The following is a 27,431-nucleotide window of genomic DNA, read 5'->3' as shown; positions in this document are numbered from 1 at the left end:
CCCCAACTATACCAGTCATTCCCCATTTTATAGCTTATCCTTGGGCCTTCACACTCATCTCTTCTAAATTATAGCCCATTTCGGACTGTTTTTTCAAGGTTATTTTCAATTTCTATCTCCAAATACCACTAAACTTGTTTTTGAGACACAAAAACGCTATTTTGTGATTTGAGTCGGCGCTGGACAGACTCTGGATTGCTTCCTCAGTCATTCTCTATCAAACTGAAAGGAGACATCAACAGCTACTCCACTTTTCCAGTAGTTACAGTCTAGATGGAAATAACATTTTATTACCTCACTTCTGCAAATATCACGGGGTAAAGGCAATGAACATTCATAGCTGGTTTAAAAAGACTATTTCATGGAGGAAAATACTGTATGATTGCAAAGCCAGTGTTATAGCCCCATAATACTTCACACTGGTTTCATTAGGCTGAGATTTGCCTTGCCTAAAGGCAAAACAGGGAGAGAGAAAATAAGTCCTACTCCATTAGAAGAAACTTGTAATGACACCTCAAACTCCTGCATGGGAAGCGAGACAAACGCAGCAGTGAAGGTTGATGGATGGTGTTGCGATAGAGATTGAAAGTAAGAGGCTATTTTGCACAAGAGCGGTAAATGTTTAATATCTCCTTCGCTTCGTTCATCCATAACACCAACAGATTAACAAGGTTTCTGTGGCTGCATAACATCTTTGGAGTTTTGATCTTGGAAATAATTACACTAAATATTTCATAAGTGCCCTTGAAAGCTGGGGGGGGGGGGTGGTGGATTGGGTTTTTTTTAATAAAGAAAAAAAAGCAGCACTAGCTGCTCTCAGATTGCAGCAAGATAATGAAGGTGCACAGATAATCAATAACCATTTTCAGTTCATTATTCAGCACATTTTGGGCTGGTGTTATTTCTTCCTCCCTACATCCCACATACAGAGTGATGTAGCATTTTTAAACCATCAGATCTCACTGCTTTTGCAAATCATCCTTAATGCTAACCACAATACAGAACCCCCAGCCTCTAATAACACCTACATAATTTATAGGTTTCCAGGGTGTTTTCGGCTGAGCAGATTGCACGCTGAGGCACAGTAGGCCAAGATGAGCTACGTGCCAGACGGGTGCAGTTTCTTCTTTGGTCTGGGTAACAAATCACTGACTAATTTCTGTTGCTTATCCCTCTACTTCTTAAGAAGCCTCCAGAGGTTAAAGTTTCTGTTCTAAGTCACCTCAAGAGTTCCCAGCTCAAGGGTCCTTGGACTCTGGGCTCCTCCGTGGGGAACCACGGTGGTTCTGGGGCTGCTGATGGGGCCGGGTCCTTGGCTTTGCAAGGTCCAGCTGCTGCTCTGGGGCCATGAAATTCAGGAGCTTTGCAGGTTCTTTCCAGGCCCTGCAGAAGGTCTTCCAGGAGGAAGAAACACCATTGCATTGGTAGTGGTAGGAACTCAACCAAGTCACGGGTCATGGTTTAGTGCCAGATTTAGGTTATGGTTGGACTCGATGATCCTGAGGGTCTCTTCCAACCTAAATGACTCTGTGATTTCCACGTGCTGCTGGAAGAGGAGACACCGTTCAGTCACACGAGGATTAAATTATAATAGGAGCCTTCTGGAAATAGGGGAAAGTCCTCCCTGGAGAAGGCCAACACCTGCCTTTGCCTTCCCACCAGAGAATACACATTTTCAGAGCAACTGAGGCTGAAGTGGTTTTAAACCCTTTTCCTAAGCACTACACAATCGTGGTTCATCTCACCATTAAGCCTCCAGCCTGGCCCGAGCAGCCCAAGCCTAATGCCAGCAGAGTTATTTCTCCATTACGCATCCAGGAGGCACAGACCGCCTGGCTCAGCTACCTCTGAGTTCGGGTAACAGCAAAGGCGGCTCCTGGTGCTAATTCTCCCTCTAGGAGCGCGGTGACTCACTGCTGGAGCGTTTTCCTGCCGGGGTGACAGGCCCAGGACCAGCGGGGTCACCCTGGAAAGCTGCTGGGACCGCTGTGTGCGGTAAGATGAGAATCCCCGAAGCTCCATTATATCTGCACCTCCAATGGAAGCAAACCCTACAAATGAAATTTTTAAAGCATCCACAACAGATACCTGTAGAGGATTTAAAGTGCTATTTAAAAAAAAAAAAAAAAACACCACCAAAACACCCATACCACACATTTGGTTTCACCTGGCTATTTTTTTCCCTTTTTAATCACCACTTCAATTCCTTCTCTGAATCACCTTCTCAACAGCCTTGATACTTCACTGCCACATCCATCCATCTTCCGATTTCTGACAACACGGATAACCCTTCACACACCCCAAGGCAGAGGACACCTGCAGTAAAGTCATGAAACACCATCATCAAACAGGACAGGACAGGACTTGAGGAGGCTGATCACACCCAGACAGTGACACTGTCCCTCCCAGGAGTGCCGCCAGCTGCACCGGTGGATATTTAACTGCTCAACAAGTTTTCTGAACGCCAAAACGCCTGTTTCTGCCTAATGCCTATAAACCCTTCTCTAGATCAAACTTAGGGCCAGCTGTTTTCCATTTATTTTGTTTTCTTGACATGCAAGTCAACGCCCATTTCCAGCATTTTGCAGACTTGTGAAAGAAGATGTGATAGAATAGGGAAAGAAAATGGCATCGTGAAAGGATCATGAGCATCTCCAGCCAGCCTGAAACTGCAAGTCCCATCAGGACAGGCTCCAAAAAAAAAAACCCACAATAATAACTGATGAGTTTGCTGCAAGCCAAGGACAGGAGTGGTGCCTGAGGAGATGAATGCAGGTCTGGCAAGAAGAGAGGGAGCAAAGCACTGTTGGGCTGAGTCACCCAAGCTGGGCAGGCACCCACGGGCTGGTGCCAGCTCTGCTCCTCACAGCACCTGGCACATGCATTAAAGCTCTGTCCTGGCCTCAGTATCATTATCCCCCATTTGCAGTGTGGAATTCCACGTGGTTTTATTCTTCGGAGTAAACCGGATATCAAACTCCAGCTAAAAATTAAACTTCACAAGTTGGTGTCCTACAACACAACAAGGGGTCATTCTGTGTCCATGAGGCAAAAGAAAGCGGTTTATGAGGATTAAAACAGAACAAACAAAATATGTTTACTGACCCCAAGGCCAGTTCAAATAAACTTTCCTCCTCTCTTCCCTACTGAACATCCAAATTGTACCTGGAGTGTCCTTTTTTGAAGTTTTCTTCATAAGAAAGTGTTGCAAAAGCAAGTCAACAGATGGTTATGGCACAAAATTTTCCTTTTAATTAGAACCACCATTGGATGGAAACCTCGCTCCAGCCTGACAGCAGCTGAGGAAGCAAAGCACAGAGCAGAAAGTGTCCAATTCTACCAGTTCAGATTTCAGGGAGAGCTCTAAAGGCCCCGAGTGGTGAAGTTCCCTGTCCTGGCTTTGCAGTTCTTGCTACGCTCTGGCCAGTTGTTTCACACCTTGCGAACTTCTCCGTGCTCACCGTTCCGGCTCCATCTGCCAGCGATCCGACAGCAGGAGCGCCGCGCAGCCTGTGCGAGAGCCACGCGTCCTTCATTAAAGGGCATTACAGCTGTATTTATATCTGACATAAATCTGCTTTGTAAACAGTGACCTGATTCAGGATCTGGACTTTCTTAGACGGCAACATCAAGAGCACATGTGTGTGCTGGACCCCAACGGGCAGCACCAGACCTGCCCGACCACCAGGACCGGCAGGTGGAAGGTGAACATCACCACAAGCTGGAGGTTTTGGCATGTCCAGAAAGGGTAACAGTGCTCTGCAGGTAGAGGAGCCGGAGGGGAGGGTTTGAACATTTCAACTTTGGTCATAGCGTGGCAGGAAGAAAAGGACAATTATTCTGTAATGTAAGTGCCTGAAGAACTGCTAAGTTTGGATAGTTTACTCCAAAATTCCCTGCAAACTCTGGCTCAGTCAAATCAGAAATCAGTAGCTGAACTGAAAATAACATCCAAGTTCTCACTCCAGGCACCAGAACCTGTTTTCTTCTCTCAATTCTTTTTCTCTATTTGCTGTCAATTCAAAACGCTATGGCAAAATAAAATCAGTCCATTACACTTGCTCTTAGAAGTCTTAAAGTCCTGTGTTTGAAGCTGGCATTATCAACGGAGTCCATAAATTGCAGCTGAAGTACATAAAGGAAGCAGTCATGACACAGCCCCAATTTAATCTGACTCAGGTCGCTATAGTCAAAGAAATGTTTTTCAAAATGTTAATTAATTTTTAAAAGAATGGATTAAAGGGGGTTATCAATTAATAGAATACTTTACGGAGACAAGCTAGAGAGGATTGTCCATTTTATTAATATAGCGATTTAACAGCTATTCAACATCTAATAACTTCTCATTAAAAGTCAACCTCCCCCTTTTACCCATTTGTCAGAGACAATACAGCCTCATTAGCCTCAAAGTTCCATTTCTGCTTTTCCACAGATTTGCTTTGATTTTGCTTAGACCAACAAGCTAAAATCCTGAATGACAGCGAAGTCCGGAAACGTACAACACAAACAGCGCATTTGTCTTCTAGATGGTGTTTTGGTGTCGCATTCCAGCCATGGTTACACGGTCGGTCGCTGCCAGCGCCAGGTAGGACATCTCCAGGTCTACCCATAATACGCTGCTCAAACGCACATGGCAAAGGTTTGTCCAGGGGCCATCCCTCATCTGGAAAAGCACACAAATGATGCCCTTTTCCAACACCTTTTCCACCCAAGGACGACCAGTAGCACCTCATAGCCTGCCTGGAATTGGAAGGTGGTGTTGAAAAAAGGACATACAGCAATTTCCACTTTTACCAGATTGTTCTTACGACAACCTTGCAATCTCAGCTCAAGCAGGTCTTCACGTCTGTAATGCACAAGCAGACATTGTTCTGGGCGGTTGTTTTAAGCTGCAAGGACCTGACAGACCTCGGGTCTGAGCTGGGAGGACACTGGGGACGGCAACACGCAAACCCCAGCGCTCTAGAGAAGCTGAAGGACACCTGAACATCTCCTGAACAAGACACAGCAGCAGAGAAAAGCTCCTGTCAATGCTACCCTAAAATAAGTACATTAATGAAACCAGAAAAGCCCTGTGACGCCAGGAGGAAAGCAGCAGCAGCCGTCCATAGAAAAGATAACAGAAACTGAAAGAGGTTACAACTAAGGCTAATACCACCCAAAAGCTAAAGCAAACAAAAACATTCCAGTCTATCAGCTTTATCTGCAAAGACTATTCAAGCTGTTCTGAAGGCCGTAGCAGCCACACACACAGGCTTTAACAAAAAGAGACACCTTTCCCCAGCTCCTGCTGCTGCAGTTCTAAGGAATGAATGCAGGAATCAGCAGAAGGGGAAGCTCAGAATATATAAGGCATCGGTTTCCAAGAGAATATTTATCATGTCACGTGGGACAAACATTTTTAGCCAACTTGGCAGAAAATAGACAAGCTGCAAAGCTACCCTAAAAATACCAGTCATGATAGTTACAAGAAAGAAAAGCAAAGCACAAGCAATGGCAGCACTAACAAACCACATCGCTAACTATTTTTTATTTTATTTTTTATTACATACACCACCTCTAAAAGATCATCTCGGTCGCTCAGGTGTGCAGTTTATGCTTTTAGCTTTATGTCATGCAATTAAGATCCAAGCCAAGCTCATTCCAGACCGATGCCTTATGCCTTCATCTGCGTGGTTTACTAATATATTTATCCCTCTCCACCCCTCTTGAGCACAGTACGATGCAGTTTCCAAATTCTGGAAGTCAGCTGTCCCCAGACACATCCATTCCACTCCCACAGAAGGAAAGGGAACCAGAACATCGTTAGTTAGGAACTGAAGAACTTTGGAGCTGAGGACAGACGGTCGGCTCGCCCAGACTGACAGCTCACATTAGACAAGGTGGCCGATGTCTCTGACCTTTTCCTTGTGAAAACAACACAAGTATGAGCAGAAAAAGCTGATTTGAAGTTGTGCTCCTTGGGAAGGTGTGAGGTTAACAAAGTAAGGGGCTCTTCACCACCCTCCTGGTTGCTTTTCCTCTGAAGGTGAGCGCAGCATCCCACAGCCTGTGTGCCCTGCTGATGTCTCCTACTCATTCACCATCACCTTTGAGTGCAATTATACAGGAAAAAAAGACCCGAGAGAAAACACAAAAAAATAAGGCATCAATTATTATGTAAAATCCAGGACCTTGTCCCCTCTGCCCTCCCACTAAAATAAAGCTTTTGCCAGGAACCAGCCTTCCTCAGGACAGCACTGCGCAGCTTCAGCGGTTCAAATAAAATGGATGAAGATCAAAACCATCCAAAAGCTTAACAAGTCAGCCCTAGGCTGGAGGTGCAGGGGCTGGACAGGAGCCACAGGAGGGGTCACCCACGGTGACGGTGGCTCTTCCCAAGGCACGAGCCAGAGCACAAACCAGCTCCGGTCCCGCAATGCGCAACAGTGGAGTCAACGCTTGGAAAAAATCAACCAAACTTATTTTTGTCACTAAAATCACCAAGGGTGACTCACAATAGGCTGGGGGAGCCTTGTTGATGAGTTTCATTGTTATGGAGTCACTTTTCCCCCTTAATTTGCAAAAATACCCTGAGTGACAATAATGACATAATTAGGTAACGCTGGAGAAAACTTCCAAGTTCCAAACTAATCGCAATTGCTGCTTCTGAAAATGCATCAGAAATTAGCGATGCGGTCAATCTCTGTTGATCACTGAAATTAGAAGACAAGAATCCAATGGGATCAGCCATTATCTTCTGCGAATTCAGCAATAAAATCCCAATAGCTCCATCAGGAGCAAGAACTGCAGCAAGCACTGCTTCGAGGATGATCCACTGCTAAGTACATCAGAAGCATCTCCAACTTACCAAATACATAGGACTGTATCAAAACCAAGTCAAATCTTTGTCACCCCAGCCACAGGTCAGTGTTCTGCTCCCAGCAGGGCTGAAGAGTAAAAAAGGACAATGGCACACTTTGAAAATTACTTGCCAACTAAATGACACTTCACTACGTACGTTTTGGAAGGTTTTCCACCTTACACTTTACACAACTCCTTGACTTGGTCAATGCAAATGCAGAAGAGCAGACTTGTTAAGCTCGTGGTCAAATTTAGGACAATTGCTTCTGCTTCTTAAAGCACCGAAGTTGGCTGGAATCTTTATTTAGGACTAAAGTCTAGTGGCTTTTCCCCGAACAGGGGATGACATGGAAACTATTCTCCTTGTGGAGTTTATTTTGAGCGGAAAATATTTTCCAGTTCCATGCTGACAGACAGGACTGTAACTATTGTGTTACAGAATAATGACCAATTTTCAAAGCCCGTCACAGGGAAAAACAGAGAAAGCTGCACTTTCCTCTTTAGAGGACTTGCTCCTGCAAAAGTTTTTACACTTTCGAAATAAGGTCACGTGCTCCTTCAGCACAACAGGACCCCAACAAACACACCACTGCTATCCACCCCATTTATCGCCCCAGGCAAGGTAAGATAATCACGTTAGCCAAACAGTTATAAATCGACCATAACTGAAGGCAAAGGAAGTGATTTTCTCATATTCCTCTCTCCGGCAATCACCTCCAGGACTCTAAACCCAACAGTATCAGCCTCCCACACACTTCCCAGTACTGAGCTCCTCTGGGATTTAGGGACAAATTCCTTCAGCACCCCTGAAGCCCCAAGTTAGCTTGTCACATTTATTGGAGAAAATGGTTTGCTGAGATGACACGGTAAAAGTTTGCATTAATACCTCGAGCTGGATCCACACCTCCAGGGATGTGCTCAAAAAACATTCTCGGTGGTATTTGCAAGGACAGCCGTCTCCAAAATCCACCTCAGCCCCTCATTGATGGTTTGAGATGCCCCAGGACCAATGCTTAAGTTACCACTTAAAAGTCCTACTCAAAGTAAAAGGGGATTAGTTAACTAAATGCATTTATACCTTTAGAGTTTAGTTCTTATACCCAATGACAGTTATGGTATCTGCCATCTGTACTGAACAGTTCTCTGGAAGAAGCTCCTAAGCGGCAGATGAGGGCGCACAACGTTTTGGTAGCAGCAAGCACAGCCCACTTACAGCTCTTCAACTCCGAATGTGATTGACAGTATTGCCAGATTAAAAGCCTTGTTCGACACAGAACCATCAGCTAGAAAATGCCACTGTTTTGGGTTTCTTTTCACAAGTTGCTGGTTTGCTGGAACACAAGGTACCCCCTAGGACACCACTAATCCTGTATGTAGAACTAAAGTATCATCACTGCCCAGCCTGGTGTTCCCAACATTGAGAAATACTGGAAAAGAGAGTGCGTTGACTCAAATTAAGGAGAGTTGAAAGAAACACTGGCAGTTTTTATTTTAAAATGTGTGCAGCTTTGTGCATAGAGCTAGGAACGCTCCCAGTCCCCTTAGATACCTCATTAATGTTTATAAATATATAAAAGGTGAGTGTCATGAGGACGGAACCAGGCTCTTCTCGGTGACAACCAATGGTAGGACAAGGGGCAATGGGTGCAAACTGGAACACAGGAGGTTCCACTTAAATATGAGAAGAAACGTGTTCCCAGTGAGGGTGGCAGAGCCTGGCCCAGGCTGCCCAGGGGGGTTGTGGAGTCTCCTTCTGTGCAGACATTCCAACCCGCCTGGACACCTTCCTGTGTAACCTCATCTGGGTGTTCCTGCTCAGGGGGGGATTGCACTGGATGAGCTTTCCAGGGCCCTTCCAACCCCTGACATTCTGGGATTCTGTGACTCAGCATGTACCAATTTTCTGGAAAAGGTGGTAGAGAAGCTTTTCACTTGATAGAAATATGTTTCTCAGGGGCCCCTCTCCTCCCCAAACCAACAGTTGATCCTTTGGACTGCTCCTGGGGTGCAGCCAAACTAGGGGGACTGGGGACCATAAGGACCAGCCTCAAGCCTGTCACCTGCTGATGCTTTTTGGCTTCATCCTCTCACCTCCAGGAGATGGAGAAGGCAACTCTTTCACATTGCTCTTTGTGTAACTGGCAGCTCTAATACACAAACACCCCATTCCTGCAGCAGAATGAGCACCAGCCCAGCAACCCAGAGAGCGCCTGAGCTGCAGTCGTGAGGGGAACTGCACACCCAAACCCGCGGCATTTCCATAGAAACCACAGCGGGAAAGCCTCAAAAAGGCTGACAAGCTAAAACACACGTGGTGAAACAAGTAACTCTGGTGGGAAAAATATACGCGCGTGCAATCCTGCCCAGTCCCGCGGCAGCTCGGGCGTTCGGAGGTAACACGGCCGACCCCAAACTGACGTCACCAGAACTTCTTTCAGTCCCTCAGGCTGCCCGATAGGAATAACCACGTTGTCCCAGTGAGGACGAAGGACAAACTCACTGGGCATTCTAAGCAACTCTGTTCCCTGTTCCTTATGGGGGGATCGTTGTCATTAGTGTCAATAAACACAAAGGAACTCTCTTTTTCCTGGACTGAGTAAAGCCTTGCAGAGCATATGTTTTCCTTATGAGCTGAATCAATTAAGCAAGTAAATACTGGAATATGTCAGACAAGCAGTGGACTCTTTTGGCCAAACAAACCTCCCTGCAGAGAAAAAACACCCAGCTAAATAACCCACGTTACTACCAACGGCACATGTTTTCAGCTGTAAATTAATAAGCCCATTGCACCAAACGAAGAGCTTAAATACATTCCATCACACCCTTGCCTACTTCGGAGAAGAGTTTTTGTGTGAGAACGAAAAAAAAAAGATGGGGAAAAAGAAATACAGTCAAGAACACTCAGAGATGGCTTTTAAATAAATCAGGATGCTCTGCTCTTCTGAAATACGAGTCACATTCCAGGGCTTGGCAGCAGCAAACCAGCTCCACCGGGAGAGACGCAAACATGCGCGGAAGGAGGCTGTTTGTTAACAAACTGAATCATTTGATGAGATGCCTGATGCATCTCCAAACCCTTCTCAGACAGAGGAATAACATCCGCAGCTCGCCCGGTGCTGAGCTCAATTGACTACACGCTACAGCATCTTTCTACAAAAGCCAGAAATAAAAGCCAAGCCAAATTCCAGGAGGTCTGGAAGCAAATCTGGACACAGAACACTTTTCAAAAGGTCAGAGATGTTTGCTCCAGGCCCATTAACTCACAAACCAACAAATTTTAGTGTGACTGTCACCGGGACCGTACAAAATTCCCACAACAAACACCACAGTCACGCAATAAAGAGCCAACTCGCTCACCGCGGCACGACGCGGCGCTGCCCGCCGGACGGACGGAGGAGCCGCTCTGCTCAAACGGCCCATCTGGAACTCGCACATACGATCAGATCGCGAGGGCTCGTGCTGCCCAAGCCTCGCTGCTCCCCCTGCTCCGCTCCACATCGCACATACGATCAGACCCGAGCGGCTCGTGCTGCCCAAGCCTCGCTGCTCCCCCTGCTCCGCTCCACCTCGCACATACGATCAGATCACGAGCGGCTCGTGCTGCCCAAGCCTCGCTGCTCCCCCTGCTCTGCTCCACCAGCCCACGAGTCGCACCCGCCGTCAAACAGACCTCCAGCTCCAGCTCCCGTTGCGGCTGCGACGCTCTGAGCCCAATGCCCCCGGTTTTCCTTTGGGTGAGCCCAAGCTTTACCACCAGCATCTTTCATAGACAGCACATGACTTTTCTACTTAGGAAAAAAAAGCAAAACACAAACATGATTGCTTATTTGGTCCCGAAAAATACTTTAGTCTGATGGATGTGTTGTTTTTCTGGACTGAGTTTCTAAATATATACTCTACCTACCACTTCATCAAAAGCAGAGCTAAAGACGCTAAGCAAGTCAATACATTAAACGGTTTATCTTGTTAGAGGTTTTACAGCTACTTAATAATGAGCTCTGGTAACTGTTGCCTGTATATGTTTATTATTGTAAGAGAGTCTTTCAAAAAAAATAATCAGTGTAATAGCATAACCTTCCCTTTCAGCTGCATAAAAATGCCACGCTCCAATCAATACCATCATTAGCAAGAAACTAAAAAAAGATCAGCAGAAGCTATAAAATACAGTAAATTACATTCTGAGAACAGCTTTACTGCCACCATTTTTTATAGAAATCCTATTTAAAATTCACATGCAGAAAAAATTAGATAAACGTGCAAAAAAGCAAATCTGGACAGGAGATAGAGCAAATGTTGTACTCTCTGACAAGCGGGATAATAAAAGCAGAATGGTAGACTAGGATCTGACCTTTAACGGTCAGTCACATTTTCCATGTGCTGTTAAATATCTCTTGCAAAGGGGGGGGAATCAATTAATAAAAAACCCCGCTAGTGTTTACATGAAGTGACCACTGGGAAATTGTTATTTTACAAATCACAGCAAATCTCCCATTACTTATCTGGACAAGAGGAAAGTTTAGTGCCGATATTTTGGCGTTTCAAGGTTTTTACACATCTCACGGAGTTTGAGGCTCTGAAAACCGCCGGGTGTTTCCATTGCACAAAATAACCCGCATTCCTCCCTCGCCGAGGCCGGGGCACTGCAGGGCACAGCAGCTGAGTTCACAGAGCACCAGAGGAGCGTAAGCGCTTCTTTAGCCAATACAAACAACATCCAAAACAAAGCTACAAATACAAACTCAACCTGGACGGGGAGCCCAGAAGCTCTTTGCCCTTTAGCTTTACTTACCTTCCTAAATGAAAAGTCATTAGAAGATGCTGACACCTTCTCACCTGGGCTAAAGAGCCCGCCACAACCCCCCATTCTTCATCACCTCCAATGTGTAGGGAATCCAACATTTCGTAAAAATATCTGGTCATTAGGATTCCATGTTAAACAAAAACATCCAAAATTTTGATAAAATTACTAAAACTTAAATAAGAGAAAGGAGCAAGGCACACTGCTTTATCTGCTCGTGCATTTCACAAAAGCTTGGAACATCTGCAGGAACATCTGCAAGGGCTGCAAACCTCACCTAAGGCAGAGATCTCCTTCATTCGGCTCTTCTGGCCCGAGGCTGCTGTCAATGAGACTGGGGAAGATGAAGGGAACGGACATACCGAGGCATGAGGAGCAGGGGAAGCCATTAGGATGCCAGACACCAAATCAAAACAAAGATATGGGTTTTAAGGAGACCATCTGTTAATGTCAGTCTGAAGGGATAATAAAAATATTGCTATTATAATGATGATCTTAGATGAGAAAAGCTCAGTATTTGGTACAGGGGAAAAAAATTAACTCTCCAACTGAACAAGCAAGCAGTATTCCCATTTACTTCCATTTCCTTAGCTGTGCCAGGTAAGATGCCCTCCACTGCATGTTTTAACACACAATCCAAAAATCATAAGTTTTATGGTATACTTTTTACCTTTCCGCCAGCTTCTCTAGGAGAAAAAACAAGCCTCTGTGACTAATCTTTAGCTTTGCCAGCTGACAAAAACCACTGCGTTATCATACCATGTTTAAAATCAAAAGAAAATTACAATTTATTTTTGGAGGGGCGGAAAATGTGAAGCACACGCGGGTCCTTCTGCCTTCCCCCATCCCCGAGGCAGCGCCCTCCACCGGCATCCTGAACCAGCCAGGGCTGCGCTGCTCCCCACGCTTCGGGGGAGCCTGGACGGACCATGAGGAACATCAACCGGGCATAAAAAACACAGGAAAGCAGAAAGAGAGAGAACAGGAACCGCTGTGAGAAGTTGCCATGGAGAAAAGGGAACCGCTCAGGTGTCCTGAGGTACACGGTGCTCAGAGACGTTACAGCAAAGCCAGAGGGAATACAGAAGCAAATGGATTTAAGTGCTCCCACAAACCTGAAACTTCCAGACAAGAAATTACCAGTAATTACTAATAATATAATTTCCATGCAGCACTCATCAGCATGAACCTATTCTGTCCTCACAACAAAGAAGAACAACAAAAACCACAAACAGTTACCAAATTAGCTTATTAAGATCTCTGGGATTTTTTTGAAGCTTCGTAACCATCAAAATTGGTCTGAATGCACAAACATGATTACAATAAAAAGGCCCAGATACCTTCTGGACACGGCAGCATTAGATACATCATTGTACAGCAGAAAGCACCAGCGAGGCTCTTCCAAGGGAACAAGGGCTGCTCCCCAGAGTTGCGGGAAGAGCTGCTGTACGGGAGGAATTTAGGAAGCCGTTACTCCAGTTTCAAGCGTGCTCTTCTTCAAAATACCACCCGCTTCCCCACCGGCAGAGGCAGCTGAGCAGACTGTCCAGACCACAACGCACAGAAATACAAAAAGCCACAGCACGGCTGTGGTGCCGAGTGAGAGCCCAAAGGCTGCAGCTCATTTTCCTCCCGTGTGTGTCTGTATTTCCCACCAAAGCACAGGTCCACAGGGCACAAAGCCCAACCGCGATCACATACTCTTTGCTAAGCTCCAGGCAGCACAGGCAACACCACCCACGGACCAAAGCAGCTTTGTCTGCGCAACAGGACCCGCATATGGCAAAAGTTTAACTTCTAGGATGAAAAGTTCACTGGTGTCCCGGTGAAGAAGATGCAATTGAACAGGTCCCAAAGGGAAGGGAGATGCAGCAGGACAGCGGTGGCTCCATCCAGCTCCCAAAACTGGTGCAAAAAGGCACCGGGAGGGGAGAGGAGCCAGTCAGGGGTCACTGTCCCCAGCCGCCAGAGCAGGACATCTCATTCCAGAGATGTTTTTGGCATGAAGAAGGAAAAAGAACGCTGGCTGTATTACCGCATCCACTCAGCTTCCAGAATTGTGAACTCTAATGATACAGTTCCTGGAAGAGCACTTGTAATGGAATTAGAGGACATCTCAGAGCACGCCCTTGGCACCGAGACCGCGATGTGGAAAGGCTCCTGACCGCACGATCCAGCCCCTTCAGCATTCAGTTACGTGCCCCTTTTAGCAGAGGTGAGAGGAAGGTGTTTTAAAAGCAGCTTGCTCTTCGGTTTGTATTTTGTGATTGGGCTTTTCCTGCGTTGGTTTTGTTTGTTGTTTGTGTCACTTGTTTGTTTGTTTTGCTTTCCCCACCCCGCCCTTGTTTCCTTTAAGCAGTAAAATGCATTGCTGTTCTTACTCCTTTACCAGCATGGGCTGTGCTGCTGAGAAAGCCCTGGCACCAGAGCGATGCTCAACTCAATTAAAGATGAAGCATGGACTCAGTTTTCTTTTGAGCATAAAGGACAGAGGCTCTAAGAAGCTTCGCCCTCCACTAACCAGCTTTGGCACTGCCCAGACACACTTACTCAAGGAATTTTTATGCAGTGGAAGAAGAGATTTTCCACAGTGACAAATACTTTCTGCAGTTGTCCAAATTAAAACACCCATTTGACAGTAGATTCAGCCTGTTCTTGAATTCGTCCATGCTCTGAAACACGTCCTCAAAAGGAGAGCTAGTTGTTCTTTTGCTCGAAGCAAAGCTGTGTTAAAATGTTTGTTTCCGATGGAGCAGGGAGCCATCAGGAGGAAGCAAGCTGTGTCTGAAGAGCAGGATTGCTGGCAGATGGGTCAAGAGCAGCAGCTGTGTTCCCAGAAAACACACATCTCCACAGGCTTGGGGCTGCCGATGGGAAAACATCACAGGAGCCGGTTTAGGGCAAGGGGAAAAGCGACTGTTTTTGACAAGAGGTGTCAGGGCACTGTTCCCCTGGACAAGGAGATGCACAAGGGATGTGAAAGGGCAGAACAAAACAGCTGACACGTTTTGGCCCCTATTCTTGATGTTGAAGCACATGCCTAGCACAGGGATGACCCAGGAAGTCTGAGCCTCAGCAGCCAGAGCTCAACAAGACTGAAAAGTTTGTGCTTTATATATAAACACTTGGGTTTTCTGGTGCTCATTACACACCACTTTCTGCAGCAAAGTCAAAAAGCAGCTCCACGGGTTCTCTGAGAGTCAAAGGCCAAGGGTTGCTGCTGGATTTACTAAACTGTGTCACGGAAAGAGCTACAGATGCCTTATCACCACTGAAATGTTACAGAGATAACATGTGTGTGGTAGCTGCCTCCTGGAAACGCAGCTAAAGGCACTTTTATGCTTATTCTGCATTGAAACCAGCGTATCAAATCTTTTATGCTAACAGAAGCTCCAGACACCCAGCAGAAAATGAGCACATCAGCATTAGCACCACGTATTCTGAATTGCCCTGGCCCCAGCAGGCTCCCTGCAGCCCTTCTGTCAAGATGCTCTAAGTGGATCATTTTCCTCAGGTAAGACCAGGGAGACCCAGGAATTGTCTCAAGCAGAACAGGTAATGAGTTTACCCAATCTCTTTATGCCGGTTATATTTAAAATGCTGCCCTAAAACGAACAACCTGGTAACAGTAATTAAATAAGCGACAACAGTGTATTCCCAGGTTATTTCCATTGAAGGGCTGGAAAGCACTTGAAGAAGCAGCCTTTGTCATGCAGCTTTGCTCTTTCCTCCTGGGAAGGCAGCACTTGGATTTCATAGGAGCACTCCATGGGTTAACAAGCACTTGTTTTCTCCCTTATAGCTCAGGGATACAGAGAAACAGGGAGTGCGATGTGAACATCTGGTTTAGCAACCACCGCAATAAGAGGAAGAAGAGCATTAGAGATAATCGTGGCAAAGACGGAGCCCGACCTACAAGCTTTTTGCAAGTGAGTGCACTAAGGATTACTCCTGAAAAAACAAACAAACAAACAAAACATCAGCTTGTTGTAGAGAAGAAAGCAGCAGCATAACTCAGCACTGCTCATAATGGAAAATAAAACATCATTTCTATTGCAGGTGCCCTCAGCACCATTTCAAAAGATCACCCTACCAACAGCACTGCTTCAGCCTGGTAAAAACCAACAGGATTTGGGGGGAGGAGATCACCTCTGCGTGCCCAGCTGAACCTCATTCTGCACAGCAAGTCCTGTAACAGAAACGCACTCTTACCCTCACGGGGGCCAGCAAGCAGAGAAAACCGTGCTTCATCACATATTCAACAGGGTCAGCTCTTCTCAATTGTTATTCCCAGGACTCGGTTCTTCAGCTCTTTGCTATTCACGCACATTGTTCATCTGAGCACGCCTCCTCCTTGTAAGCGTTCACCAGCCTTCAGATAAGACTTGGTCTATTCATGAACAGCAGAGCTCAAACAGAGAAGGATCCCGGCGCTAGTCAGATGTATTGAGAGAAGGGAAATTGGAAAGCAGGTACAGAGAGAAGCCTGAGCACGTGTGCTACGTATTTAAATGACATGGACATTCCTTCAAAGCTTTATTGGTTTTTAAATTGAATTTTTTGGGGCGCAGGGGGGATCAGCTTTACTGAACTTGAGGTTACACATGCAGTAGGGTAGGTAGCACGGTCCTATATTTTGCTGCTTTAGCAGGAAAAAAAATAAGCGAGAACACTAAACACCAAACCTTTTGAGAAACCCTTTTTTGCTCCACCAACCACTCGGACCGAAAGCAGCTTCTCACAACTAGGTTTTGGCAATCCCCTGCTCTCTTCTTGGACACGAAGCAAACCAATCCACCTGCTTGTCTTCCCAAAGCACCTACTCCCAATTTTCATCCTTTGCTGTACATGGACACGACAACCTCTCTGCAGGCTAAAAACCACATAAAATAGTTCCAGGTTGAAGAACATGCAGGAACGGCAAAGTAAAACTAGCGTTTCTGACATTATTGTGCTGCTGAGTCATCAATTAACTCCCGTTTGTCAGCTCCTATAAAGGCCGTATCTTCAAAAGCGGCTGCGGCCAAGAGACCCTGGATGGAACCGGCAGCCGGGCTTGGGCTCAGCGGCCAGAGCCACAAATGCCTTTTCCCCTTTGTCAGCTGCCAACAAAAGCAGAAGGGATCAGAGAGGAACTTCAAATGCCAACATCCCTCCCTCCAGCCCCTCTCCCAACCGCCAACTCCACGCCAAGACAGTTGGGACGCAAACCCCAGCAGTATTTAAGCCAAACCCAACTCTACCAGTCAGTCCTGTCGCTCTGGGGAAGCGGCTCCTCCATCACAAAAAGCCGGGGCTCAGCTTCTGTCCCCGGTGCAGTTTTATTCCAGATGCAGCACACGATGTGCTCGGCCAGAATCCCTTTGTATCGGGTCTAACATGCCCAGACCCCCAGTAACACCAGCAGCGGATCAGAAAGCACCATCGCATCGACATGGAACAACAGAGGCAACGCAAACCGGAGCTTGATTCACGCTGAGGCACAACTGGTTCAGGGGATTTGTCTGCACAGTTTGCCCTTCATTAAGATCCTGTTGGCTGGGATGCAGAGGGGAAAATCAGGGATGTATATGAATCTAATGGCAGGGACCACATAATAATTTGCAGGTTCTATAGCCAAGTGTCACATACAGCACTTGTATTGAACACAGGATCGCTTTCTTTTGTTCTTCCCAGTTTTTCTTCCCTATTGTGACCCACTGTGTTCTTCCTTTAGTTTCTCTTTCTCCCCTACCACGAGCTCTGCTTGAGCAAAGCTTTGCAGAACTGAAAAATCTGTTCCCTGCTGGAACCAGCCCGATCAGACTCTTTTCTCTAAAGGAAAAAGCATTTAAACGTAACAGTAATCCCTCACAACTCAGAGCTAGGAAAGCTGTCCATCAACAATACCAAAAAACCCCAGTCAGCAGGGACCAGGAGTCAAGTTTCTTGTCCCTAAAAACACACTCCCACTGCCTTGCAAATTTAGATCTGCTAAAAAAGAACCACCACAAGGGGAATGGAGCTTGTTTGGTGGCCAACAAGGCTTCATCCAAGTGGGATCAGAGGTAAAGTGTTCAGAAGACGCATTAATAAAGCAGCAAAGTGCTTTCATGTTTTTGGAAAACAGGGCTTGAGGACATTGCTGACCCAGTACCAGTGTTTCTGGTGCTTAAAAGCTTGTGGATCTAGGAAAATTCAAGTTACAAGATAGGTTTTGAGCAATAAAGCCCCACGCTGAGCAGCTTGAGTTTTCCTTTGGTAGTTATCAAAAGCCAATGCTGGCAAGGAATATGACGTGCTCAGCCAATGGGTTCAGTAAGAGATTGCTCACTTGTGCGCGTTTTGAAAGGGCAACCCCTCCTGCCTCGCCTCTCCTCCACTGGTACTTTTAAATACATTAACATTTTAATCTTCGCAAAGCACAAGCAATTTATCTCTTCTTTAAAAATAAATAAGGTGGGGAATGTGATCATTTTTAGAAAGCGGTATCTAGAGAAACATTTTAATGCAAATAGAGACACATTTCAATAGCCCTGAAGCACACAGAAGGTCGATCCAAAGGCACAAGGGACTTGGGATTTTGGATGCCCAAACTGACACTTCATTTGAAAAGGAACAGAGTTTTTTAAGAGATAAACCTGCAACCACCTACTCATCTCCCAAAAAGACAGAGGAGCAAACAGACTTCCATCACTTCAGAGAAATATTTCCTTCTATGTTTTACAATTAAAAGATAAATAATAATAATAACCATAAAAAAGAGACAGAAGGAGACAGACAGACATCTGGGTTATGTTCTAAATGTAATTAGAAGCCTGACAACAGGACAGAATAATGTCAAACAAATTACAAGCAATGTGTTTTCATTCACAGGGTGACAAGTCAACAGGCAGTCAGTTAATTTGAAGACTGATTATGTACCAACTCCTTAAATAAAATAAGCACACTCGTGTACACAGAAAGCAACAGGGAACCCAAACACACCATCGATCTCCCTTTGGGCAGGGCCGAACGTCTCGGTTCTACCTGAGAAATAACAAACATGAGTGTTTTAGGGGAGTTTGTTTTACAAGGAGCTGCTGCTCCTTTCTGGGTGCCCAAGACACCCCAGTCTTAGAGCTGCTGAGCATCAATAGTCACTGAACACTGACAGAAACATACATAAATGCATATATAAAATGACACTGAAGAGTCGCAGTGGGTAATAACCTTGGGGAGGAAGAGCCATAGGATCCTGTACAAACATCTTTGGAGACCAGAACCCCCACGCACCATCAGGGGACCCATCTCCTGGGTACCACAGGGCGCACACGGGGAAGGGCTTTGCCATCTGAGCTCGACCGGCACATCCTCTTCCCACTCAGGGGGTCTTTTTTGGGTGGCTTTCTTGTTTGTTTGAGGTTGGTTTCTTTGTCTGGGGTTTGTTTTTTTTAGGTTGGGGTTTGTGGGGTTTTTTTGGTCAGGGGAGGGAGATGCAGCCCCAGAGCAGAGGGGATCCTGCTGACTGAGAACTGCCCGCTCCAACCACAGCAACTGCCAGGCTGGGCAGTGCTGGTGCAAACGACACTTCTAAGGGAGATGGCTCTGCCAAAAAAGCTTTTCAGAACAGAACAAGCCTCAGAGACCTAAAGTGTTGCTGCAACAGATTACGGACAGAGCAGGGACAAAAGACTCCACAATATTCCCCTCCTTGAGCTTTAGTGTCCATTGGGGGACAGTTCTGTTGAGTGTAAAAGGACATAAAGACGATGTGGGCAATCCCTGGACAAACTGGGGTGTGTTCTCGCAGGACTCGGTGCTTCTCCATGATCCACAGGCAGCGCCTGCCTGACATAGGAGCTGCACCCCCGCTCCTATGGACCCCTCTGCTTCACACAATGGCACCTACAGGGACCAATTCACACAAAGCTTCAACTTTTCACTTCTGATGCAATTGAAAAATAATAATAATCATAATCATAATACATCAATCTACCAAGTAGCAGAATGGGGAGATGTGCAGCCCGGGGAGCTTGGGAGTGAGCAGCTGCAGAAGGCAGCGCTGCATTTTCTTGCAGTAAAGAGAACTACCTATTTGTTTGAATGATGGTGAATTCACGGGAACACCAATCCAGAGCCAAAAGACGACAGCGATGACGTAAGTACCAGGGAAAAGCAAACAGACTCGGCGCAAAGCGTTAAGGCAGCAATGGGACATGGTGGTGGAGACGCCAGGCTGCAAGCAGAAACAATGCAGCAAGACAGAATGACGGATGAAAAAAGAAAGGTTACAAAAGCAGAACAGACTAGAAAGGCACTTATAGGATAATAATCTTTGCCTGTGTTTCTAATTATATCTGTAATACTTAAAGCTGAAAGGATTTTAGAAGGCCAATTTACTTTTTGTCCTCTGTGCCATTTTCTGTTGGCGTTTGCCCCAAATGCCTGAAGACAAATGGTTGGTTTCAGCATCTGCCAACGCGTGCGTGGGGCTGGGGCACAACATCCTGGGGAAATTCTGCAAGGGACAGAGCTGAACTGCCTAAAAATCCCCCCTGGGGCAGGGACAGACACACACCTGCCCAGGGAAACTCAAGCCCTGCGACACCACTGCAGGAGCTCCAGGCGCCTTCTATGAAAATATTAACAAATCAGAAAACTGTGGAGCAGCACCAGACTGCAAGTTAGACATCAACTCCATCCTTCGAGTACATAAATACATCCTCAGTTTAGGACGAGCTACGCTGAAGGCTGGTGAGACCGGCTGGAACGACGACAACCCAACAGAACCCGATGTGGACCAGATGTGGCAAGTGGGGAAATCACCTTGTTAAATTTCTCTGGACCCTTCAAGCGGTTCTTTAGAGCTACAGGTTAACCAGCTAATACATCCATAAGCTTATACTTGTGAACAACTTCAGTTCAATTAGATCTCTGAAGCATGAAGAGGCCCAAACTACTCCAATTTGAAACAAAGAGGAAATAATAGGTATTAGATTAACCACATAAAGATGTATTAATTTTAACTGTAGAACTACTCCGAGTAGAGTACACTGGAGAGGAAAAAATACTCAGCCCATCTCCTTGGGGGTAGTAGTGCTCAGGTTTAACCTGGAGCATTGTCACTCTACAGAGACACAGCGCTCTGCAAATTTTAATGCCATACACCAGATTTCAAGAAGTCAACCCAAATTTCAGAACACCAAAGCCTGTAACAAACAGTCAATCAGGACAAACATCACAACTGGAAGCATTTTAAGTTTGGAAATACACAAACGTCATGAAAACCGCGGCAGCACTACCAGTGCGACCTGAGAATTAATGTTTTAATCTGAAGGAAGGGGAACATCTCGGCACTCGCTATGTGCTGCGTGATTCAAGAGCCTGGCACGTTCACCAACACCTGAATCTCGCTGCTAATTACAGTCTGCTACCCAGAAATAGGGGGAAGGGAAAGACTTTTGGAAAAGCAAAATTACACCAGAGATGTTGTTATAACAGTTCGGAGTATTTCCAGTAATACTTCAGATGCTGCAGCGAGAGATTGTACCCAACAGCTTTCGGAAACAAGGCAGTAATATTTATCATCATCACCTTCCCCAGCTCAGTATGCTGCAAGCACACACAGAAAGACAACACAGCCTGGGAATAGTTAAGTGTTTGGGAGTGTGTGTGTTTAGTATTTTGTTGTTGTTTTTTTAAATTGCCGATATCTGAATCAAACCAGAAAAACAGTCTACGAGCACAACCCTCATAAACCACATCAGACCTTGTCCCACAGCAACGATGAACACGCTTTTGCGAAAGGACAAAACGGCTCCAAGTACTGAGCAGATGTTCCTGAGATCTCTGAAGTGATCTGAGTGATGACCGAAGAGGCTGAACCCCTTCAACTGGTGTTTTCTTCACCAAAATCTTGTGAGCAAAGGGCCTCACTCTGCTGGTGAGAAACGGCCACGAGCCGGAACCCAAACTGAGGACAAAATGCAGCTGGAACCCCGTATAAAATGAGCATTGCTGATGGTGCTTCCCACTGTTGCCCTCAAAAGCATCCGTGCACTGCAATTATTAGACGCAATTGGCTTTAGAAAACCACTAAAAACTAAGGTTCATTCCTCCTTTCTCATAACAGTACAACTTGTACCTAACCCTCCTGTCACTGAAGAAATATTCCATGTAAGAAAGCAGCACAGTAGCAATTTAACAACCGAGCAAACAATACCTTCATGTTGTTATGCCTGTTAACCTTTGATTTACAACTATGTTTTTGTCAGTTTTTGTTTTTAAATTAAGATGCTTGTATCCTGAAGGGTAACAAAGTTCACTCTATTAAATTAACACCTGCTATAAATAATGCACTACTGGGGAGTTAAAGACCATTCGCTAAGCACTAAAAAACAGGTGACTGAGCACTGAACAGTCTTTCTCTGAATAATTTAAAAAATAAAAATACAATAAATGTATGAAAATGAAACTCCCCCTTTGCACATGTTGCTGGTATAAGGATAGAAAGCCCCAAATAGTTTGCATTGCGGTTGCTCGCCCGTAAGCTGGCGCGGGCTCTGTCTGCGGGGACAGTGGGGAACGGTCATTTCTTGACCCCATGTGCAGACTATAAACACAGACTGATCTCCCAAAGCAATTTTAATTCATAAAAAGCATTCCAAGACGAGTCTTTCTCCTTCCCTAGCCCCAGAAACCAATTCTGCCCTCGCTCTCTCTTGCCTGTCCCCCCTTCCCCCTTTTTATTAAGAGGGGAGAATCAAGTTCAGCCATTTCTTATGCTATACGGGCACAGGTAACAGGAGAAAACTGTCAGCAGCTCATATGGCGTTGGCTTCCCTGCCAATGGGAGCAGTACACACTCAGTGTAAAGGTTGTATTTTTATTTATGTGAATCCATGGAGCTCACTGCTACCATATTCAAGCGCTCACCGTCGCTTCGGCACCATTTTAAAAAGGCAAAGGAAATAAAAGGTATAAATTATCTTCTAAAACAAGCACTTTTTTTTTTTGTGCTGAAGTGTTTGGCGAAGAAATATAAAACACAATTGGAACAAGAGCTCAGATTGCTGCTTTAGACTCTAATGGCTTCATAACAGTAATTAAGGCTTCTTCCTGACTTCATAACTATGCCATAATGCATTTATCAAAAGCACATTACCACAATGGACGCATTCACTCTTTCTGCAATATTTCGACAGCTCCCTTTGGACGCTATCAGTAAATAAAATCTTGTGCGATCCAAATAAAGGCAGCATAAATCCAAACCGTTTCTCCGTGGCTATCTTGTTTTGAATGCGCTGCTCTGTCAAATTTTCAAATGGAAAAATGGTTTGAATACAGTCAAAAACTTCCTCCCCAGAACAGCTCCGGGATGCCGAGTCCTTCTTAAGTGCCACAGGAAGGAAGGAAAGAGCGTTACTGGGGAGCTTTGTTTTGATCGCAGAACGAGGAGAGGTTCTGACAGCGGAGAGACTATTGTCAAGTGCATTTGGACTCACGTCAAGTCTCTGCCTTGACAAATTGGACTGGGAGTCGTTTCCGAGCAGAAGCGCGCGCGAGAACACAACCCGCGACGCGGAGCCATTCCTCCACTTCAATGAAAAGCAGAAGGAATTACAGAGCTCTCTCCCCTTTTCCTCCCATCCAATTGCCTCCGACACCGCCACGCTCCGCAGGGACGCGTTCGCGTCCTCCCACCGGCCCCGGCCCCACGCAAACCCCACGGTTTTATTGTGGGGAATACAAATAGCTGCTGCCAGCGGAGCTGCGGGAGGAGCGGCACGTGTGCGGAGCTCACGCTGTGTAATAACCGCTACCCAAAGTGCAAATGCGAGTGGGGGAGTATTGGCACGAACCGTGCGGAGTGGAGCTAAAATTAGGGCTGGCAATATGGAGAATCCATAAAATCCTCTGCACCTGGGTAGCTCAGAGCACTCCAGCCCAAACATGCTTTATCTGGAGGACAGAAGGGGGAAGACGCAAAATACACATGACCTTCCTCACCGTTTTTTCCACCAAAAGACGTTTTGCATTCGCCGTCCTGCAGCAACAGCTCAAAAGGTTGCAGGGTGGAGATAATTTGGAACATATTACCCTTTCTTTGAGCACATGAAAGATTATTTTAAACCAAAGAGGTGCTCTGCTCTAGCAATGATCCTCCATCTTCACCATACTCTGGTTTTGCCATGCACTTCTACCTCCGATCTCTTAACTGCTACCGTGGGGAAAACCTGGCAGTTTGTTTAAAAATAGAATTATTAGTATAGGTCAGTATTCGAGGCAGAAGCAACAAAATCCACTTCACGTAAGGGATGCGGAGCGCTCAGCATCCTGTACCAGTTAATCTGTGTTGTTTACTCCCTTGCTGGGGAAGGTTTTACACTGATGAGTTCTGACTGCTCCACAGTACAGGGAGAGCTGTGGGCACTAACCTGACCAGGACCCTTTACGGCGTGGTTCTGCCACCCCCATTTTAATAACCTTTGCGAAAAAATCACAGCATTTCTCTAACAGTATCAGAGAGAAGCAAAGCAGCCGGGCAGCATGCAAAGGAGCTCTTGGGTTTTTGTCTCTGGGTTGCAGGGGGTGAGGGGGAAGATTTGTCGAGAAACCTTCTAGAAACCCTGGGGGTGAGAGAAGAACATTAGAATTCGTTACAAGAAATGAAAAGCATAATTCAAATGCTGACATGTACCTCACCAAGCTGTTCTTTAAACTGCATGGGAAGGAGCTGCACCAACCTTCATTTAAAGAAAAGGAGGAAAAAAACCCCACAAAAAACCCTAACAACTTAGGTACAGTATTATCTGTTCCCAAGGCCTCCATCCAGCAACAGACTACCAAGCTTTCATTCAATAAGGTACTGCTACAACAAAATTACCTCCCGGGTGCTAATGGTTTCTTAGTTATAAACAACCTCTTTAAATACGGGGGAAAAAAAGTGCTTATCAAGGAATTAGCCACACATTTCCTTCAATAAATCCTTCCTCCATTCAGTGCTTCCCAACAGGAGCCAGTCTACCAACTATCATCACCAGTAATTCTCTCCCACCAGGGGGCAAGGCAAATAAAAAATTCAAACCATAAAAATATCTCTTTTATCTTAGGAGAAAGTTATTATGAGCCGTCACGCTGCCTGGCTCAAGCCTGTGCACACTGATGGTCCCCCCTTTCTCCATTAATTGCCTACAGAGGGAGAAAAGGAAGAAATGCAGACCATGTAAGGTGCATCCAGGGACTCAAGGTAATCATACCCATTTAGTTTTATTTATAGTAACAAGAGTTATATTTATTTGACTTTATTTACACCGAGAAGAATAGGTCCAAAGGCTTCTGGCAAAAGCAGCTGGGTAAGCTGCCATCACGCTGTGCCAGGTATTCCCCTTCTGAACCACCGACTCTTGACATATGCCAGGGAATAAAAACAAATCAACAACAAAAAAATCCCCTCTAATTTCCCAGAGCTCCTGACAGTTCCTACCTGCCTGGTTTGTCCTCTGCCAGCTCCATGTCACTGCCAGCTCCAGATTTCCTGGCCAGTGCCCTACGTCTCTCCTTGGGGCAGCCAAATCGCTTTGGAGTCGCGTCAGAGAGAGGAAAATCTACCGGTGACACCGCACAAGGAGCACGCTCAACGGGCCCCTACCCGGAGCTCGGAACCACCGGCAACACCCTGGATTTCCAGCTTTTCCCAGCCCAGCACACATCCCACAGACCAGGGGATGACCCAGGGCTGCTCACACGTCCCAGGTCCAGGTGGTGACAGCGGGACCACACATCACGTACCTCGGTGCTGCAGCCCAGCAGAGACGGTAAACGCCTGTCCTCCAAATGCATAAGCTCGTTCCTCATAAAGAAAGTTACACAAACTAAAGGAACTAACACTAACGAAGTTTTATCACTTCCTACACCTTGTCCTTGAGGGAGTCGCAGCAAAGCTTCGGGGCAGCCCCAGCAAGAGGGTTGTGCTGCGTCCTGTCTGAAGGGAGAGGGGGAGATTCCTGCTGGCAGCCAAAAGCATCAGATATTCAGGGTATATTCAGCTCTGTAAGCTGGGTCACACCCGTCAGCTCCCCGGAGAAGTTTTACAGCTTGTAAAACCCTCATGATTCATTTGGAAAGAAACCGCAGCCTGTGCTGCAGCCACAGAAGCCTGAGGTTTCCCAGGGAGGATGGGATGCCCCAACAAACTGGACTTGGAGGGGGTACGTAAAGAGCACTAACATATTTCAGGGCTCAAACACAAACAAAAAAAAGAGGGGAAAACAGAAGGGTTTCTGCCCCATATCCGCGAGACACTTTACACGAAGAGAAGCACACTGCTTTATTTATACAGAAATACTCTTTTCAGCATGCACCACTTCGCTATCCATTATCAGCCCAAAACCAACAGGGCACAGGAGATTCCTTTAACAAACAGCATGAGCAGGAAATACAAAGATGTGGAGCAAGATCTAAAGCACAAATGGTTCAGGCACTCCTGCATTTAACAGGAGGTCATTCAATGGGCCTTTATGCTTCATTTATCAAATTATATCCGAATTGGTGCAGCCATCCTGATTCAAGAAACCATCACACATCTCTTCTCTTCAAAAGGGGAAATAAACGCTTGATCTGTAAAGCGTTTTGCACCAGCGGATCTCAGGCAGCAGCTCAACCCACCGATGGTCATCGGAGACGCAAAGTTCAGCGCTTTGCCCAAAATGCCTTGAGTTTCTCAGATCCTACACCTCCTCCCCCAAGATGCACCCGACTGAGACAATCACCCACTCGCTACCCTTAACGAGGGGGATTTTACAGCCTCTGTTTTCCTACTGCTTCCCTCGTCACCATAAACATCCCCGTGTTCACTCGCAAGTTGTTCCATTAAAAACAAATATGCTGCCACTTCACAGTGGTGGAATTGCTGCAGAAAATCATCAAGAGAAGAACATTGTCTTGCCAGCCACGTGTACCACCTCCCCCTTTAACTCCAACCCAGAGGCATGTTACAATTACATTATTCCAACTAAATAAAATTATTTTCCCCTGTTCCAAGACATAAAACAACCACATTATTATGGCTATAGCCACTGTGATTTAATAATTTAAACAAAGGACACACACAATGATAGGAACATGGTAAGTAGCACAGCACTTCATTATGGTTGGAATCAGTATTTATGATCCCTGAAACCAAACATGGTCTTGAAAATTATATGCCCAAATGCGTCACTTCAAAATTACAACTTAATCAAGTAATGTTCAGCACGGAGCTTTACAAAAAACCCACTGATCATCTTTTGTTTTTTTCCACGGTGAAGAAAAGCTCTGAAAGATAATAAATCATTTAATGCATCAGTGGAAGCAGCTTACTTACAAAACAGGATTTGCAATGCAAAAAGTGAATCGTGAAGCATCACCTTCGCCCTTCCTCACGCAGCGCTGCTGAACTGTGTCTCTCCAGCTCACCCACCGCCTCCTACGCAGGTTGGGGACAGTCCCCCGGTCTCCATCATCCATCCATCTGCAGGAAAGGGCTCATCGTGCTCCCCGAGCTACGCGAGGAACGAGCTGGAACGCGCGGCAGCTGCCCAAGTGCTCTGAAAGCTCCAGACCACGCTGCACGGAGAAGTTAATCTAGTCAAAATGCTTTGGACACGTAGCCACAGCCCAAACATGGTTCTTCGCCAAGACTGAGGACAATATGTTATTAACTCAAGTTTAATTATATCCACAAACATACATTTCTAGCTGAGGCATACAACCATGTCTCTGTAGATTTGTTTGTGCTTCTAGCGGTCCCATTAAGAAATCAGTTTTGTGTTCACTTTCATAGCCCAGA

The 27,431-nt window shown here is 45.9% G+C and overlaps 1 protein-coding gene across 9 annotated transcripts in view; it reads right to left on the bottom strand.

Moving 5' to 3' along the window:
* The window catches only part of PITPNM2 (phosphatidylinositol transfer protein membrane associated 2), a 124,199-nt gene that overhangs the window by 71,051 nt on the left and 25,717 nt on the right, over nt 1-27,431 (bottom strand). The window contains exon 1 of one of the 9 annotated variants that reach the window (XM_082065940.1): nt 26,967-27,079. The exons of the other annotated variants lie outside the window; for them this stretch is intronic. The gene's annotated coding sequence lies outside the window, so the exon portion shown is untranslated. Of the gene's footprint in view, nt 1-26,966; nt 27,080-27,431 lie in introns of those variants that run through there. 9 annotated transcript variants of the gene reach the window in all.

This window comes from Streptopelia decaocto, assembly GCF_964273445.1.
Source record: "Streptopelia decaocto genome assembly, chromosome: 15".
NCBI classification, from domain to species: Eukaryota; Metazoa; Chordata; class Aves; order Columbiformes; family Columbidae; genus Streptopelia; species Streptopelia decaocto.
Note: the sequence above shows the minus strand (reverse complement) of the source record. Positions and strands in the feature narration are given on the sequence as shown.